Genomic DNA, 17,922 nt, shown 5'->3' with positions numbered 1-17,922 from the left:
GAAAGTTCTAGGTTCAGTCCACATCCACTGGTCAGATAGAAGCAGAATAAGTTCTGGAGTGTATCTGGTCCGAAGCGGTCACTGGTCCTGTGGACCCTGCTCTAGATCAGCGGCAGATCCCTCTCAGGGCCCACACCTCTTCCTGTCTGCGCGTGACATGTGAAAGTGACACAGACAGACATGGACATAGACATGGACATTAGCCTACAGACTTGAGCACCTGATGACTATGACTGGGGTTTTTGCATTTGAATGCAATTGTTTGGCGGAGATGTGATTGATGGGTTGTTTATCATTCAGCTGGGTCAGACACACATTTGGCACTGGAGGGTGTGTGTGTGTGGAGGGGGGTCTAATCCAGTCTGCTGTATCCTTCACCCCCCCCCCCCCGTTCCCCATATTCCCCTTTAGCCAGCTGACCCCTATGGGTCATGGAGACTTAAGTAAGAGTGAAAGTCGCTTAAAAAGGCGAGATGTCCAGAGGCCCCCAGTCAAGGCCGGTGCAGCTGCCGAGGGGCTCCCCTTTGCCTTGCATTACTTTTCCAAGGGGCTGACTTTGATGTTTTAGCAATCCATACATATTGATTTAGACTGATAATAAACAATTTGATTAGCCTCTTTCTATAGGCTGTCATTTCAATCTTTCTCAGAGCTCCGACGGCGTGGAAGAGAGGGATGCGGATGGGAGGGAGAGAGCGAAGGAGGGAGGGAGAGATGGAGCGAGGGAGAGAGTGACGGAGGGAGGGAGGGAGAGATGGAGGGAGGGAGAGAGTGACGGAGGGAGGGAGAGATGGAGCGAGGGAGAGAGTGACGGAGGGAGAGAGAGATGGAGCGAGGACAAGTGAAAGGGAGAGAGGTGGAGCAGGGCAGGAATAGAGAGGGTCTATCCTCCTTCAACACACACACACGATACACACACACGATACACACACAAACGCAGGCTGGCCCTCTCCTCAGACAGAAAAAGGAATCCAGCCCTGATTAGGCCTCTGCCTTTGGTGAATTGGACAAGACAGCTCAGCTGCCAGGTTATTAACTCCCTCAGAAAATTCTCAGGCCTCTCCAGGGCCGCCCTGAATACTGCGATCTGGATCGATAAGCAATCTCCGGTGTGTACCAAATGCCTGCTGGATTCATTTGTCTCCCGGCACGGCACGGCACCCTCCTCTCTCTCTCCACTGGACAATGCACCTGCACAGACTGGCTACCCCTCCCTCTCTCCATCCCTCTCTCTCTCTCTCTCTCTCTCTCTCTCTCTCTCTCTCTCTGGTCTCTCCTTCATCTCTCCCCACCCCTATATCTTTACCTTCCTCACGTTCGCTCACTGGGAGTCTCTGTCACTTTTTAAATAATGACCCTGGGGCTGAAGGAACAACTGCCGGTCTCTATTCCATCACTGTGAGTCCTCTCTCTCTTCCTCTCTTTCTGGCAAGGGTGTGTGTGTGTGTATGTGTGTGTGTGTGTGTGTGGGGGGGGGGGGGGGGGGGGAGGGGTGGCGGATGGTGGATGGGGGGGGGGGGGGCTGACCAGTCAAGAGGGGGGGGGGGGGGGGGGGGGGAATAAAAAGGAGGAGGAGACAAGAGCAGCAACACTCTTGACAGCGGCACAGATGTCATGGCAAGGGAGTTCCAGCTTGGCATAGAAATGACCAGCCATTGGCAGCCCCCTGGTAAACATGTAATGGCCCCTGGAAAAGATGGCAGACATTTTGGCAGCCACTTAATAAACACGCCTTAATCTGTGGGAAAAGAGACAGGTATTGGCAGGCGGCATATTCGCCACCGTTGACCTATAGCACGAGACACGGCTCTCTTGGAGCACAGACACGTTTGACATGCCGCTCACACCGCATTTATTATGTGAGAAAATGTGGTTCCCTTGGAAATTAGCACTTATTTGCAAACTAGGTTCTGTTCCATATATTTTAATACTCTGCGGTTGCAGATCCAAAACCCCTTGGCCATAGTCGCGTGTTTATATTTAATGTTCCGTCCGCCAGTGAGAGAGAGAGAGAGAAAGAGAGAGAGAGAGAGAGAAGGAGAAAAGGACAGAAAGCAGCTTGTTAATGCTCTGTTAGCGACATTGTAGTGGTGGGGCCGCCTTTCTGTGTTTGGAGGAACCAAGACAATGGATTTACATAGTGATTGTGTTTGCAGATTCAGGGGCCCGAGCTTCAGCTGATAACTTCTAGTGATTCGCAGAGACATTGATCTGCGGGATGGATTTATTGACGAGCGCAGACAGTTAAGAAGGGGCCTCGAGCGGAGGGGTGGAGCGGCGGAGGCTCACAAGGCAGCGGGGCAGAGCCACTCAAGCGCGGCGGCGACAGCATGGGGGCTCCGCGCCGCGCTCACCTGTCCAGCGGCTCTCTCCACGTCCGACTGCAGCTGAAGATCCCGGCCGCGTCCCCACTGGCCACGCGGTGTGTGTGTGTGTGTGTGTGTGTTCAGCGCCACTGCACCCGGTGCTGAATAACAATGTTTTAAACTATTCTTTTAATGGTAATAGAAATTAAAAAAGGAGAGGGGAGATCGATGTGAATATGAGTTATGCGCGAATAATTGCGATTGTGGACATTCTCAAGACCATTTGCAAGTGTATTAGAGGGCAACACAATTTGCTCTGTCTTATAAGAGGAGGGGGCCAACTGGGAAAGATATGCAGATGAATAAATGTTTCAACAGAAGAAACAGTCATTGTCTTTACTCGCTGGTTATGTTCTAAGCATCATTGCCATAATATTATTTACTATTGACAAAGTACCCTCAACATCTGTTAGCATTATAACAACAGCGTATCGCATGTTAAGAGCTTAAGAAAAAAATCTCTTTTGTCTGTAGAATAAGAAAAAGTAAAATACAAAAAAAAATAGTTTTCATGCATACTCAGATTTTACGACTAAATGTAATCTTTATGACAGAGCATTCTGCTCCCTAATGAGTGTCTGTGTGGACGTGAGCTTTTTTGAACCTCCTAGGAGTTCCTACTATATCCTCTGATCCAGAACCAACACTTTCTTCCTCCATCGCATATCAAACCACTGTAACCTCCACTGTAACTCCATCTCTGTCAAGTAGCTTTTCATTAAGTCTGTCTTTTTTGTGTGTGTCGATTTCTTTTCTTTCAAGGTCATTTGGAACCTGGAATCTATAAAAATCTCAATGGAGAAAGTTATATGAATTCTTACTTTTTAACGGCCGAGTTAAAAATTTCCATTTCAGACCTGGAGTTTTAAAACCATTCCACAATCTGTATGGCAGGGGGATGAAATTACTGAATAGTAATTACTCTCTACTTACTATTCCCATCCTCCTCCGGCCCCTCCTCCTCTCTCCCACTCCACACACTATACCCCCCACCACACACACACACACACGCTATACCCCCCACCACACACACACACACACTATACCCCCCACCACACACACACGCTATACCCCCCACCACACACACACACACACGCTACACCCCCCACCACACACACACACACACACACACACACACACACACACACACACACACACACACACGCTACACCCCCCACCGCTAGGCAATGGAGATGACTTTCACCGCTCTCTCTTCATTCCTTTTTCCTCCATGGATGTTGGTTCACTACTTGTGATATCTACAGATATCTACAGAACTCTATCATACCACTCAATGTTTTGCAAATCAAAAAAGAATAGAATAGAATAGATCCCTAGATAGACTCTCTACGTAGAATGGAACGGAATCTTGATATCATGCAATATGTCGCTTTAAGTTCAGATGTAGTTATCCAGTGGTCACCAGGTGCAGGGGCCGACGTGCCACTTTCTCTCCTCCCCCAGTGGTTGGAGCAGGAGCTCTAAGGCCTGTCCGTCTGACAGTGACGTTAATGTGTGAATAGGTGCACTGCCCTGGGGCTCGGCTACCTCCACGTCTCCTCCACTGAAAATCAGCACTTGTCATCGTTGCCTCATATCAAAGACACTGATCCCGTGCCCTCCCCGCAACACCAAACACACCGGCGAGTGTGTGGCGAGTGTGTTTTTCCACCCCCTGAAACCATCAAAGGTGGTGGGGAGGCCAGGCTCCTGAACCTGCCGGTGAAACCAGTAGGATTGGCTGGCAGGAGCTCGTCCCCCCCACCCCCCGTTGTGAGGACCTGTGGGGTTTTCTTGGGGTCTGAGGCTGAGCGGATGTGACTGCATTTTTATTTGGCTGAATCACGGCCGACCTCCGGCGTTCTGGAGGCATTCTATAATTATACACTGCACCTTGCGTGTCAAAATGTCAGCATGCGTCAAAACTGACAGAGGAAGTCGCACTACAGACAGGAAGAAAACATTCCAAAGGACATGAGTGACATCAAAACAGAACAGCACCTATACTAGCCACCGGTTTCCATGTCACAATATATTAGCACGCTGTTTATGCAGCTATGTTGTTTATGTTGTAGACAGGTGACTCACTACAGATACAGATGTGTGTTGTTTAATTGGACATGTTGGTATGTGGTTATTTAAAGCCCCAACACAAAAGCCCGCCTTCTCCATTTCCTGCTTAGATGTGGGGGAAACTGCAGAGGCAGGCATCATACAAATTAGAAGTCATTTGATGGCTTATGGATTTAAATTTGCCACAGATTTGATTGAGGACGAGGCCAGTGCTTCAGACAGCCGGCCTCATTGCTGGTCCTGATTGATTTTTAAGTTAGGAGGAGGCAATCTGTAAGTACCTCCCAATCAAGAGCCCAGAACATACAGCAGATTAGACAATTTGTGGTAATCAATGAAAATATTCTGTGATTTGTGCGCCTCTCAATCCTGGCCCGTAAATCAGGGCCATAACGCGTGAGTTAGTTAGCCATAAAACAAGAGCTGGGGACAGGACAAACTATAAGAGATGAATTAAGGAGCTGGGGAGGAAGTGCGAACTCGGGCGGTAATGAGACAGAATTACAGGCCTCCACAGCCGACCGACCGACCAGCCGGCTGGCCTCAGCCCCCCCACCCCCCCCACTCTGTGGCTGTCAACAACTAATGTGCTCCCTCAAGTGCTGGCGTTTGTCATCCGGCTTCCGTCCACATATTTATTCATTTATTTATCGCCCTGATGCAATATCATCATTTCAGTATTAAATACCCACCCACACAGCCCAGCCGGCCCATTCACTGCTGCTGGAGGGGAGGATGGGAGGCCTAAAACCAGGCACACAGCACAAAACGCTATTAAATAGCTTAAGTGCTATTACATATCAATGTGGATGCTTATAAAATAAAACCCACCAAAGTGCCCGTACTGTGAAATGTGGTCCCTCCCCAGCACAATCTCATTGTATGTTATGAAGTCAAAATTACATGTTCTGTACTGCTATGCATGTCAACCCATCCCATTACCACTTATTTCATGTATAGCGCAACCTAGTTAAAAATTAAAAAGCAAAAAATTAGGTGTTTTCATCACAATATCTCTGGCTGACATGGTCAAAACTGCACGAAATTGAAAGTGTAGGATCATTATGACACCCTCCGAATGCATGCCAAGTTTTGTGAACTTTCGTTCATAGGGGGCTTACAATAAAATAATGTATGTGTACATTTAGTGACCGTACACCAACAAGGATTCCTGGGACACTGAAAGACCGGGGTACACGAAACTTGGTGGGCATGTAACCCCACATGGATAGCATGGAACCATCGTTTTTTGTTTTGATCTGTACCCCCCCCCCCCCCGCTGTACTGGACCCCCCGAAAGGAGGGTAGGGCAGACACAGTTTTCTGTGAATATCTTGAGAACCGTAGGGCCTAGGATGCCCAATTTTTTCCGTATGTTTGCCTCCAGGGGTCATGTTAACCCATTCCATGTGCACACATGTGCATAAACAGATACACACGCACACACATACACACGCACACACATACGCAGGCAAACACACAAGCACGCACACACACGCACACACACGCACACACACACACACACACCCCCACACACATAAACATAAACGTGTACATGCACACAATTTTACATGTGAAATCTATGAACTAATCATGTTTTGGTACTTGTTGTCTAGCAGATACCAGTGAGAATTGAGTGTGGATAATGCAATTTAGTGAGACAGTTAGAATCATATAGGCCTTTCAGCGTGATTTATTTTTGTGGAAAAAATGTGCTGGACTGGGCGGCGGTCATATTTTGTACCGCTCTGCGGTACATCTAGTTTACATGAATATTACTATATGCCACTGCTCTTACTGGCATTTCCTGTGACTCTCTTTACATGTGGGAAGCTAAGCTGGGTCTCCCGCGCCTCCATTCTGCAGAGATGGGTTTGATCCCATTGTGTGGTGCGGTGCGGTGCGGCAGGAGAGGTGTGGTGCGGTGCGGTGCGGTGAGGCAGGAGAGGTGTAGTGCGGTGTGGTGCGTGCGGTGCGGTGCGGTGAGGCAGGAGAGGTGTGGTGCGGTGCGGTGCGGCAGGAGAGGTGTGGTGCGGTGCGGTGCGGCAGGAGAGGTGCGGTGCGGTGCGGCAGGAGAGGTGTGGTGCGGTGCGGTGCGTGAGGCAGGAGAGGTGCGGTGTGGTGCAGTGCGGTGCGGTGCGTGAGGCAGGAGAGGTGTGGTGCGGTGCGGTGCGTGAGGCAGGAGAGGTGCGGTGTGGTGCAGTGCGGTGCGGTGCGTGAGGCAGGAGAGGTGTGGTGCGGTGCGGTGCGGCAGGAGAGGTGTGGTGCGGTGCGGTGCGGCAGGAGAGGTGCGGTGCGGTGCGGTGCGGCAGGAGAGGTGTGGTGCGGTGCGGTGCGGTGCGGTGCGTGAGGCAGGAGAGGTGCGGTGTGGTGCAGTGCGGTGCGGTGAGGCAGGAGAGGTGTGGTGCGGTGTGGTGCGTGCGGTGCGGTGCGGTGAGGCAGGAGAGGTATGGTGCGGTGTGGTGCGGTGCGGCAGGAGAGGTGTGGTGCGGTGCGGTGCGGCAGGAGAGGTGTGGTGCGGTGCGGTGCGGCAGGAGAGGTGTGGTGCGGTGCGGTGCGTGAGGCAGGAGAGGTGCGGTGTGGTGCAGTGCGGTGCGGTGAGGCAGGAGAGGTGTGGTGCGGTGTGGTGTTGGCAGGTGGCTGCGCTCCAGCGTTCTGCTCTAATGGAGGGACGAGACAGATGATCCTGACAGTGGCCTGCGCCACTGCATCCGATTCTATCATCCGCTTGAGGCGCGACAGGGCGGGGTCGGGGGAGGGCTTTATCGGAGGAATTACCTAAAGTGCCTTTTATTTCATCATCCAGGGTGTCAGTGCGGCCCATTATTTTAATTTATACACCCCCAAAACAAGTGTCGGCTTCATACATCACACGCTCGCACCCCCCCCCCCAAGGAGTAAAATATCATGGTGCTCGGTCGAGGCCAGGTGTACAATCATTAACCCTGAGACGGAGCGAGAGGGAAAAAAGGTCATTACCGAGCAGCGAGGAGACTGTTGGTTTGAGCGAGAACAGCTTTTGTTACTTGACCGGTCCTTTATTACACTCCTCCACAGACACTGGCATGCATCAATAAACTCATTTCCTCTCCCCCTTTCCCTCCTCTGGCCAGCTGCTGGGCAGCAGATCAGCGCGGAGTTTACAGTACCGTCGCCCTGAGAGCATGGACATGTCTGTCACACGTTTGTCCACCACGCCTCAGCAGGTCTGGCCCTATCTGTTTTCAGTGGGAGATATTAACTCATACTCGTTATCGTTTGATCTGTTTGGCCTGTCTGCCTTTGGTTTCACATGCCTCTCTGTCGAGTTGTTTTAAATTTAATTTACGTTTGTTTTTCTACGTATGGACAGTTTGTAAAAGCCAAACATCTAAAGACATCATTTCCTCCACATCATTTGTTGGGGTGGTGGGGGAAAAAAAGCATATGCTCTACTAACATTTGTATCAATGTTCATTCATAGGCCATAGCAGTAGGCTTCGACTTTGGGAAAGAGGAGGCCTTTTTTTCTCTCAGGTTGTCTCCGGACGCCTTCGTTTTTTCCCTGAGACCCTCACGCGGAGACGTTTCTCTCTGGTGCGTCCATGCTGTGGGTGTAGGGGGCACGCTGGGTACAGTACCGGGCTTTCTCTGACTTTGCTTACCCTTGGAAAGCTTTCTTCGCCCCATGATCCAACATCTGAGGAGCCGATAAAAACCCCTCGGCTGCCTCAAAGCAGCTGCACGGCTTAACATTGTCAAAAAGGGTTTTTATTTCCCTCCTGTTTCGACCTCCTGTGTATATTTTATTGAGCTGTTCTCATCCCGCTGCAGTGTGAGGCGGCCATAAGCTGTGTTCAAAATGTATTTCTCAGCTCATTAACACCAGAGCCCATGCCTGCTACATGCTACGTCCCTTTCAAGATAAGAGAGTGGATGGGTGTCTCCTCACTCCGCAGTGATTCATATTGTTGAACCAGTTTTAGCAGATACGTATGGCCAGTATTTACCGATGCTGGAAGATAATTGAACACATTTTGTGTGTGTGTGTGTGTGTGTGTGGGGGGGGGGGGGGGGGGGGTATTGAGTCTGCACCTGTTTTGCACCAGAAAACCTTTAGCTCATCAGTCTGTTAATACTTTAGTTTTCTATTTAGTACAATATTTTACATTGCATTCTTTTACAACTGCTCAGTTATAGGAACATCTAAAAAAGAAAAAGACGGCATGGTATGTGCCAAAAGGAAATTGGATATGGTTAGACTTTTAGCACTGTTTGTAGCCTATTTTGTCCATAAACTAAAGGCATCCTTTAAGATTCCCGGCAGTCCACTATGGCACAGTGAGACAGCATATTAAGAGGAGCTTCAAAGACCCGGGAGTGGCCACATCCCTCAACAGTGTGTGTGTGTGCACGCGCACTCAAATAGTGAGAACTGCTCTGTGCAAAAAACTGTATGAGCACAGAATTATGATAACACACACTCAGATTTCTTTCATGTGTCTTTAATGAGGCGAGGTCCCACACTGCCGCTCTCATGGGTCGTTCGCTCCTGCCAACCCAAATTCCCCTTGATGTCTCTCATCTCTCTGCCACATTATAGAGCAAATATCAAAAATGTGATTTGAATCACACAGAAAAAAAACCCTGAAGGGGCATTGTAAAAGAAGGAATAATGTGTTGGAGCAACACACCATCGTATTTACTCATCTTGTAGCTTTCTGAAATCGATCTCGGCTTTTTCACTCTTGGCTTTGCAGACTCACTGATGCAAAGACCCTGGAGAGTCCAGTGGCACAGCTTCAGCGCTCGAGACACACAACCCTGAAGGTTAATTGAAGTCCCCCGAGTGACTTTAGTGGCCTTTCTTTAACAGGTTGACCCATAAATGTTTGATTTCTACCAGCATCGGCAAAAAGATGTATTCCCTAATTGGGTTTTTTATTGCTAACGCCCTTGAAAGATGACTTTGGAAGTGCAGTTGAGTTGAAATCACATGGTGGTGACCAACGCGAGCCTTCTCAATCTTTCAATCATTAAAAACCAAAAAATAAAAAATACGATTTTAACAATTAAGATTTTTAAAAGCATTCATGTGAGAGCAAGAGATAAGTGGAATACGAAACTACATGATTAGGTGTAGATTAGTGTTTGGTCTGGGCAGAGGGCTCTGTGCTCCGATCCGTTCATTTAAATCTACAGATATATCCTGGTCACACAACATCTGAGGTATCTGCAAAAGAAATCTTCCATCTTAAATCTTTAAAAACTAATTTAGTTAATGTCTTACCATTGCAGATTAAAAGCTCTCTCCAATTATAGTGGGCCACTGATCACAGCGTTCCATGAATTACTCTGTAGTGTGTCTGTGTGTATGTGTGTGTGTGTGTCCGTGCGCTCACATCTCTGTCAGTGCATGCACAGCAGAGTTTGTTGGGATGCCAGTTAATGTTGAATTTGAAAGATAATCTTGACATCGATCTGCAAAAATGCCTGAAAATAAAACGTGTGTACTTAAGTTCCTTTAATCAGGAGAGGCTATTGATCAAATGACAAATGGAGGTGCATTACGATATGGATGAAATGAATGGACTGCAGGCTCATTCGGTACTCTAGAGTAATAGGATGCCTCTGTGTAGAGATCCTCATGATATTCCTGCTATTAAAATCTCCTTCACTTCACTAAATAAGGGACACAGAGAGTCCTAACACTATGGTATTATTTGTTGCTTCATAAAACCTTCTCCGTTTTGCTGTAAATCTGGAGAGGTGACTTGTCCTTTTCTATGTCCTTAAGATTTACACTATGATGATATGTTGTATGCTGTTGTTGGTGGCATCAAATCCAGATGTGGATTATTTAAGCACTGTTAACCATGGCTTAATGGGTAAAATATATGCTAATGTGTGAAAATAAAGAATAATATTACACAATTAATATGTCTCTATCATAAGCCTGTTGTTATATGTGTAGATGTTTACTATAAAGACTCTGTCTATCTTTTGTATGTGTTTTTATCTGGTACTGCTGTATACATAAAGCCTTCACCTTCACCATTTCACCCTGATCTACCTCCTTGCAGATTGTCTCTGGTCCTTAATAGAGGAGCACAAATAGACCACTTTGGGTTCAGATGTTTACCTGCGACATCTCAAGTGCCTTAAAAGACAGGGACCCCCGTAGTCATGTGGGGGCAATAATCAATACTGAGTGGAGAGGGGGGGGGGGGGGGGGGGCAGGGAAAAAAGTAAACAGAGCGGAGTCAAAAGTGCAGTGGAGGGTTCAGCCGTCGAGCCTTCCCTCTTAACCTTCCCACGAGCAGGAGAGCAGCGGCAATAAAAAACAGACTCCCCCACTCGCCACTGTGTCTCCAACGCCAAGGGGAAGCCACGGCCATGTTAAATCATCAGACGCTTCCTAATTAGGGCATGACAAAATATGATGTTTATTTTCGTGAGGTCTCCTCGTCACAGAGAGAGGGGGGGGGGGGGGGGGGGGGGTGAGGGCTGGGCTGTGTGGTGAGCTGCTGAAGTGGACGAGACTGGGCTTTCCTCAGGCTGAAGTGGTGGTGTTCAGAGCTTTAGTGGGATTTTGCAAGTGGTGCAAGTGCCCCCGAGGCATTTGGTTGGGGAACTTCTAACCGAGAACTTTATGTGCATCAAAGGGTCAGTTTGTTGTTACCAAGAGAAGTGACTGCTCTGGTTTTCATCAGTATTTTTTATTCTTGTTTAGTTTTCTCCATAACATGTGTATTTAATCTACATAAACTTTTTTGTGTATATAAACACCATTTTTTGGCCAATTTGTTAACATGTTATTTGACAAATAGAGGAGAGTAACATCTCAATCTCAATTTTTGTGTTTGTGGTCTTTTGAATTCTAACAGTTTTTGATGGAATCCAGCTGAATATTTTCAGAAAGCATGGTCCATTGTAACAAGTCTAGTTAAATGCTGCCAATTCTGAATAAAGTGACTTAAAGTATATAGTAACATTCATTATACATGAAAATGGTGAGCATAGCTTTTCCCTCTGACTCATGTTTTCAAAATATTCCAAGAAACACAAAGCCTCCACACATCCCTACTGGCCCATATCATTAGTGGTGTCTAATTTCCGTGCATAAATAAACCGTAACAGTCAGTGCCTTTGTTGGCCAGAGGGTCCCTGTTGGATTGGTCGCTGGGGTGAGTGTCGCCTCCTCACCAGCAGGGGAGCCTGCAGCATCTCCCCGAGGAGCAGGAGGAGGGGGAGGCTGACCACGAACATCCCGCACATGGTGCTGGGGGCCGGTCGAAGGTCTGGTGTCTGTTCCTCTTTTCTCCTTTTTTTATTCTGCGTTTGTCATCCGAGAACGTGATATCTCTCCCCCGTGAAACAGGTGTGCAGTACCCATTACCCACGATGCTTTGGGGCTGCTGCGAACTTGGGCTGTCAAGGAGCTTTTGCACTTTCACAGCATCTGGGTTTTCTAGAATGCTCTCTCTCTCTCTCTCTGCGATCAACGCAGTGTCAGGCTCTCACAGAAAATCTCCCTCTCTTATAGGAGATTGAGCTCATAATGCACTCCTGATATTTGACTTTGGTCTCGCAGATAGTCATGGAAACCTAGGCGTGTCAAAATTCTCATAGAAATATGCCGCCGTGCGGATCAGCACATCAGGTGGTTGGGGAGGGGATCACAGAATCGCTTTGTGCCGGAGAAGCCCTGGGTACTCCTGGAAGATTAAGACGCAGCGAGCACACACTCAGCCCGCCGGTTTTAAAAGTCGACGCACAACCCGCGCACTCGGAGAATTACTCCGCCAACGTCCTCGCCAGCTGCTGGTGAGAAATGGCGCCGGTACAAAGTTAAGCTTCATCATACGTCCTCCATAAACAGGACAGGGTGGGCCGCCACACACCCCTAATGGCACTGTGTTAAAAATCTTGAGGCATCATGGGGCCTCCTGGGGTCCATATACCATCCCCAACAATGCATGCGCTGACCACAGTGTCTTTGCGTTCAGGGCGCATTATGATCAAAAGGCACCAGGGCTGGGAGAGTGAGCAGGGAGATGTGGTGGGCGTGAGGATTGGAGACGGAGGGGGGGGGGGGGGGGCTCTGTAGGAGCGAGAGATGAACAGTTCTCATTATGACCCAGAGACATCCATTTGGGCATTTTTAATATGTGTATCCTATTAAGCTCTTTAAGTGCTTTTTGATAATTGTGCTTTGTACTTTTACAGCACTCCAGTCTATTCCCAGTTCAATTTCCTCTTTTATCGGACGTTTGAAATATTGATCGCTGACAGATAAAAGCAAACACCATAATCTCACTGCTCTGCGTTTGGTGCTCTCTGCAAGAGTGAGAGAGAGAGAAAGAGAGAGAGAGAGAGAGAGGAAGAGAGAGAGAGAGAGGGAGAGAGAGAGAGAGAGGGAGAGAGAGAGGCGATGGAGGAGCGTGCCAGGGGGACCACACGCTCACACCTCTGAAAAGCCCCCTCTTTGTTTTTATTGCCTCTTTTCTCTTTCCCTCTCTCTCCCGCTCTACTTCTCTCCCTCCATCTCCACTGACACAGTTTGCTTGCTGCTGCCGGGACGTTTATCCAAAACACCTGCGTACTGATGGCTCGTTGATTCCACCATCTTCTTTAGTGACGTTCACCCCCCGCGCCACTTCCCTCATCACACTCAACCCCCATACCCCCCCCCCCCCCCACCCCTTGACATTTTGCACAACGCAGGGGGCTCCCGGGGTGCTTTCGATGATTGCCGCTGCTTAAACTGCTGTCAGCGCCGGGTGGAATAACGGTGATTTATCTCCATAGCGGGTTTATGGAAGTTAGTGTTTTCTGTTAACCCCGGCACTCCGGTGCGGCTCGGTGCTGCCTCGCCGTCACATTAACCTGAATCAATCATGTCTTGATTTTTCCATAAAAGCGGAGCGCGCTGTAAATAACGCACCGGGGCCAGTCGTGTGTGCCGGATGCAGAGAGGCGCATGCCACCGCCACTAAACCATCGCCTCCCTCTGCAGGTTGTCCGCGCTGGCTGCTTCCATGTTCCTAAGAGCCACAGAGAGGTTCTGGACTTCTCTAAAAAAGGTCCTTCAGAGATTTTCACACAACCGCCTCCAGGGTGACGTGCACACCCTCACTACAATGTTTCAGGTATTTTTTTGTAAAGTATTATTCAGGTATTTTTTTAACAATCTTTTGAAAGAAGCTTGTAGAATCCATCCATGTTTGCAATTACATTAGCCTCATGTCTTGCTTTGCAGCATCCTGTTTTATAAAAAGCTTAACCAGCTGAAGTACAACTTGAGACAGGGGCCAATATGAAGTCTTCTCTCCGGATGTTATTCATGAAGACCCGCTGTTTCACCCACAGCACTAAAACTGGAACCAACATGTAGCCTGGCTCTTCTCTTTTAGCCCCGCAGACACTATTTAAGATTTCCTGCAAACATTTGAGCATCCAGCGCGGCGTATTGACTGCATTTGACAGGCGTAATCCTTTTCTTCTTTCCAGTCACTTCCATTCAGCGATCAATCAGCGCATCAATGCCCACAGACTTGCTATGAAGTGCAGCCACAGCGGGGTTCGATCAGCAGCCCGGCACCTTGTGGGCTTTGGCTATAATATAGAAATTGATTCATCTTCAAAGATATCTTAAGTGGCTCGCTGGGTGTAACAGCTATTACTATTCTTCTTTTTACACACCCCCCCTCCCACACACACACGCACATACCCTAACCCACAAACATCACACACACACACACCCTAACCCACAAACATCATACACACACCCACACACACATACACACACAATCTAATCTTCAAACTTACCACATTTCACAGACACATCAAAACTTCTCCTTGAAAGAGAAAAGCAAGCAAGCTCCTTGTGAAATGAAATGAGCACCATTCAACTTTTTTTTTCTTAATTCCATCACTGACATTGACAGAAATCTATACCAGCCGCATCTACGGCCAAAGCTAATCTGACCTTCAGGGGACATTGCTCAAAGGATGAGGAGGCACATGTATAGTGCACAACCATGTAACTGAAACACTATTACAAACTCATCAAACCACACAGACACAATTTCTGTATGCGTTCACATACTATTGTAAACATGAAAAAGAGCGGGTGTTGTAGCCATTTTTTCATCAGGCCATTTTTGGTCAGGGGAATGAGTAAACAGCTGTTGTTGACTGTATGGAAAAAGCATTCATGTATGGAAAAAAAAGAATACCACCCTGTGGTTGTGGGACATGGTGTAGTTTTAAAGATGTTATGTTTCTCATTTTGATGAATTTAAGCTGAAATGTGTTGCCAACTTAGCGTTGTTATTTTCAGCCGTGGCAATTTGGGAGACGTTTAGTCTTCTTTTGTTCGGGCTTCATAATTGTCACCTCACAGTTTAAAATCAGCTGGTTTAAAACCCTAATGGCCACAGCATAATTTATAGCTCCTAACTGAAGCCATTGTTGTGGCAGTGTAGGTCAAGCTTGAAGATAAACATGCTGGCTTGGCCGTGAGAATTAAGACATAGATCTGTCCTCTCCTGGCTTGGCTTGATGTGGCCTGCAGCCCAGGTTTATTTTTCTGCATGGGGCGAAAAACACATCTAGGTGTAGACTTGATCATTCATTCTTTCAATTGCGGTGTGCTCAGTCAAAGCCTGTGACTTATGCCCTTTCCAAATGCCTGTGACATATTAATGGGGTGCCAGGTTCCAATTGAGGGGGGGTGGGGAGGGGGGGTCGAGACCATCCGTTGCTTCTTTCACACCGTGCGACAACCCTCAGAGATGAGATGGATGTGAATTAGTTTCCCCCCCGCTATCCCCCACCCCACACACACATCAGGATTTAGTGGACACTGCAAAGGTCACACACTCTCTCTGAGTTGTCCGTAAGTCACATCCTGTCCCTTAACAAAAGACTGGGATAAGGAAAAAAAAAAGGTCCCACCTTTGAGGAATGAGGTCTGTCCTGCAAATCCCCAATATGGCGCTGGTGGCCAACACTTGTTCTGACTAATACATGGCTTAGGTGGGCGTGAGCAGCGGAGTTGCTCCAGAGGGGTGTTAGAGGAAGTGGAGTAATTACAGCCGAGACGATGTCGCTGACCTCTAGATTGCTGTATCTTGTCTCTTTTGTCCCTCTGTCCAGCCGCCACACTGGGTGAAATTGTATCTTTTCACTTCGGCTCTTGTATGAGGGGGAAGAAGAAGAAGAAGAAGGAGAAGGAGAAGAGAAAGTGTGTGTGGTATTGGGAGAAGAGAAAGTGTGTGTGGTATTGGGAGAAGAGAACGTGTGTGTGTGGTATTGGGAGAAGAGAAAGTGTGTGTGGTATTGGGAGAAGAGAACGTGTGTGTGTGGTATTGGGAGAAGAGAACGTGTGTGTGTGGTATTGGGAGAAGAGAAAGTGTGTGTGGTATTGGGAGAAGAGAAAGTGTGTGTGTGGTATTGGGAGAAGAGAAAGTGTGTGTGTGTGGTATTGGGAGTGTGTGTGGTATTGGGAGAAGAGAAAGTGTGTGTGTGTGGTATTGGGAGTGTGTGTGGTATTGGGAGAAGAGAAAGTGTGTGTGTGGTATTGGGAGTGTGTGTGGTATTGGGAGAAGAGAAAGTGTGTGTGTGGTATTGGGAGGCATGATGCTTCTGCTCTTTCCTTCACCTCCTGCCCCTGTATCTCCACCTCTCCCTCTTTCTCTCTCCCTCTCCCTCCTTCACCTACTGCCCTGGCATCTCCACCTCACTCTCCCTCCCTCCCTCTCTCTCTTTTCCTTCCTCTCTCTCTTCCTTCCTCCCTCTCTCTCACTCCCTCCCTCTCTCTCTTCCTTCCTCCCTCTCTCTCTCTTCCTCCCTCCCTCTCTGACTGGGAGATATTCCTCAGGCAGCTGGGTCTCGAGAGGTCCGAGGTTAGTGAAAGAGGCACTCTCTGTGTATAATTCAATGATTATCAGGTGCGTCTGTGTGTGTGTGTGTGTGTGTGTTTGTGTATGTGCATGAGTGCGTGTTCTGTTATTGGCAGGTGTCAGGTGACATACAGGCTATGGCAGTATCTGTCAGCTGGCCCTCTGCGGGTATTGCAGCAATAGCAGCTTTCTCTTTGACTGCAACTGAGCCCCCCCCCCCCCCCCCCATACCTACACACACACACACACACACACACACACACACACACACACACACATGCTATATGTCGCCACACACGCCCCCGAGCTCCACCACTGCGCCTCACCTCACACACCGGTCGTTTCCCAGTCATCAAAACACTCCCAGCTGCACCTTCCTGCAGTGGCACCTCACACATACACACACACACACACACACGCACACATACTGTACACACACACACACGCACACAGAGCTACAATCGGCTTCTCCCCTCCACTAATTTCTGACTGCGCTATAGATTGTTAAAGAGAAAGAGGTGTGTGTGTGTGTGTGTGTGTGTGTGTGTGTGTGTTGTGGGGGGGGCGTAGTGTTCAGCAGCCAGCAAGACTGTGTTATTGTTGTGTTTGCATGCTAATTGGTATTCTGGGTCCTGGCAGGGAGCCTCTTTGAAATGTAAGGGACATACAGGTTGGGTTCGATCTCCATCAAGGCCAGGCGCAATGCTTCTCTTGAGCTGTCAGCGGGTATCGCCGAGAGGATAGGAGAGAGAGTGACACAAAGACCATTTGGGAATCCCTCACACCCTCTTTGTGTCTATTTGAAGCAACCTTTATGCTGATATCCACTTAGATGAGATGAGTGCTGTTGTATTAACATACAGTACGTTCAGAAGTTGGATATAAAGAGCAAAACTGTATCAACGTATTTTTGTGGGAAATGTTTGTTGTCTGTAAGCTGTCCTGAAGTTGGAACAGTCGTTTGGCAGTTGTGCAATTTTTGTCACAGAAGTTGTACGAGTTCAGGTCTGTCACGATTCTTTAACAACTATCTCAAGGATAGCCGTTTCCTTTTAAAACACTTCAAAGGCAAACGCAGCGTCTGGTAAAAGTTTATAAGGCACACCAATGTGGCGACGGCATCCGATGATAGCATTAGCTTTAACAAAAACACATCAGAAAAATCAATGGTAATAAAGTGAGATCAGCCTCACAAGAAAGCCCTTCATGGCTCCGTCCGGACTTTATGCGTGTTTCTGTCCAGCCATACTCAAGCCACAGCTATCTCTCGTAATGAGAGGGGGATAGGTCAATGAACATGCTCATTACTGGATGCCGAGCCTTCTTCATGCTGCTTACCCAGCATGCACAGGGAGTGTTCCTTATGCGTGCTCAAGCATGTTTGTGGAAGAAGAACATTAATTGTAAATAAGAGGTAGAACCCATATATTAGTGTGAGTGTGTGTATATCAGATGTAGTGTAAGAATGCGCGCACAATATATTACAAAAGATACTGGATACTGACCGATATAAAATATATACAAAATAAAATAATAAAAAATAATAAAGACACTGTCTTCTTTGCTCCCTGCATGCTTAGGCACCACATCATTGT

This window comes from Alosa sapidissima, chromosome 14 (assembly GCF_018492685.1).
Source record: "Alosa sapidissima isolate fAloSap1 chromosome 14, fAloSap1.pri, whole genome shotgun sequence".
NCBI classification, from domain to species: domain Eukaryota; kingdom Metazoa; phylum Chordata; class Actinopteri; order Clupeiformes; family Clupeidae; genus Alosa; species Alosa sapidissima.
The sequence above is the reverse complement of the archived record's forward strand: the minus strand, read 5'-3'. Positions refer to the sequence as shown.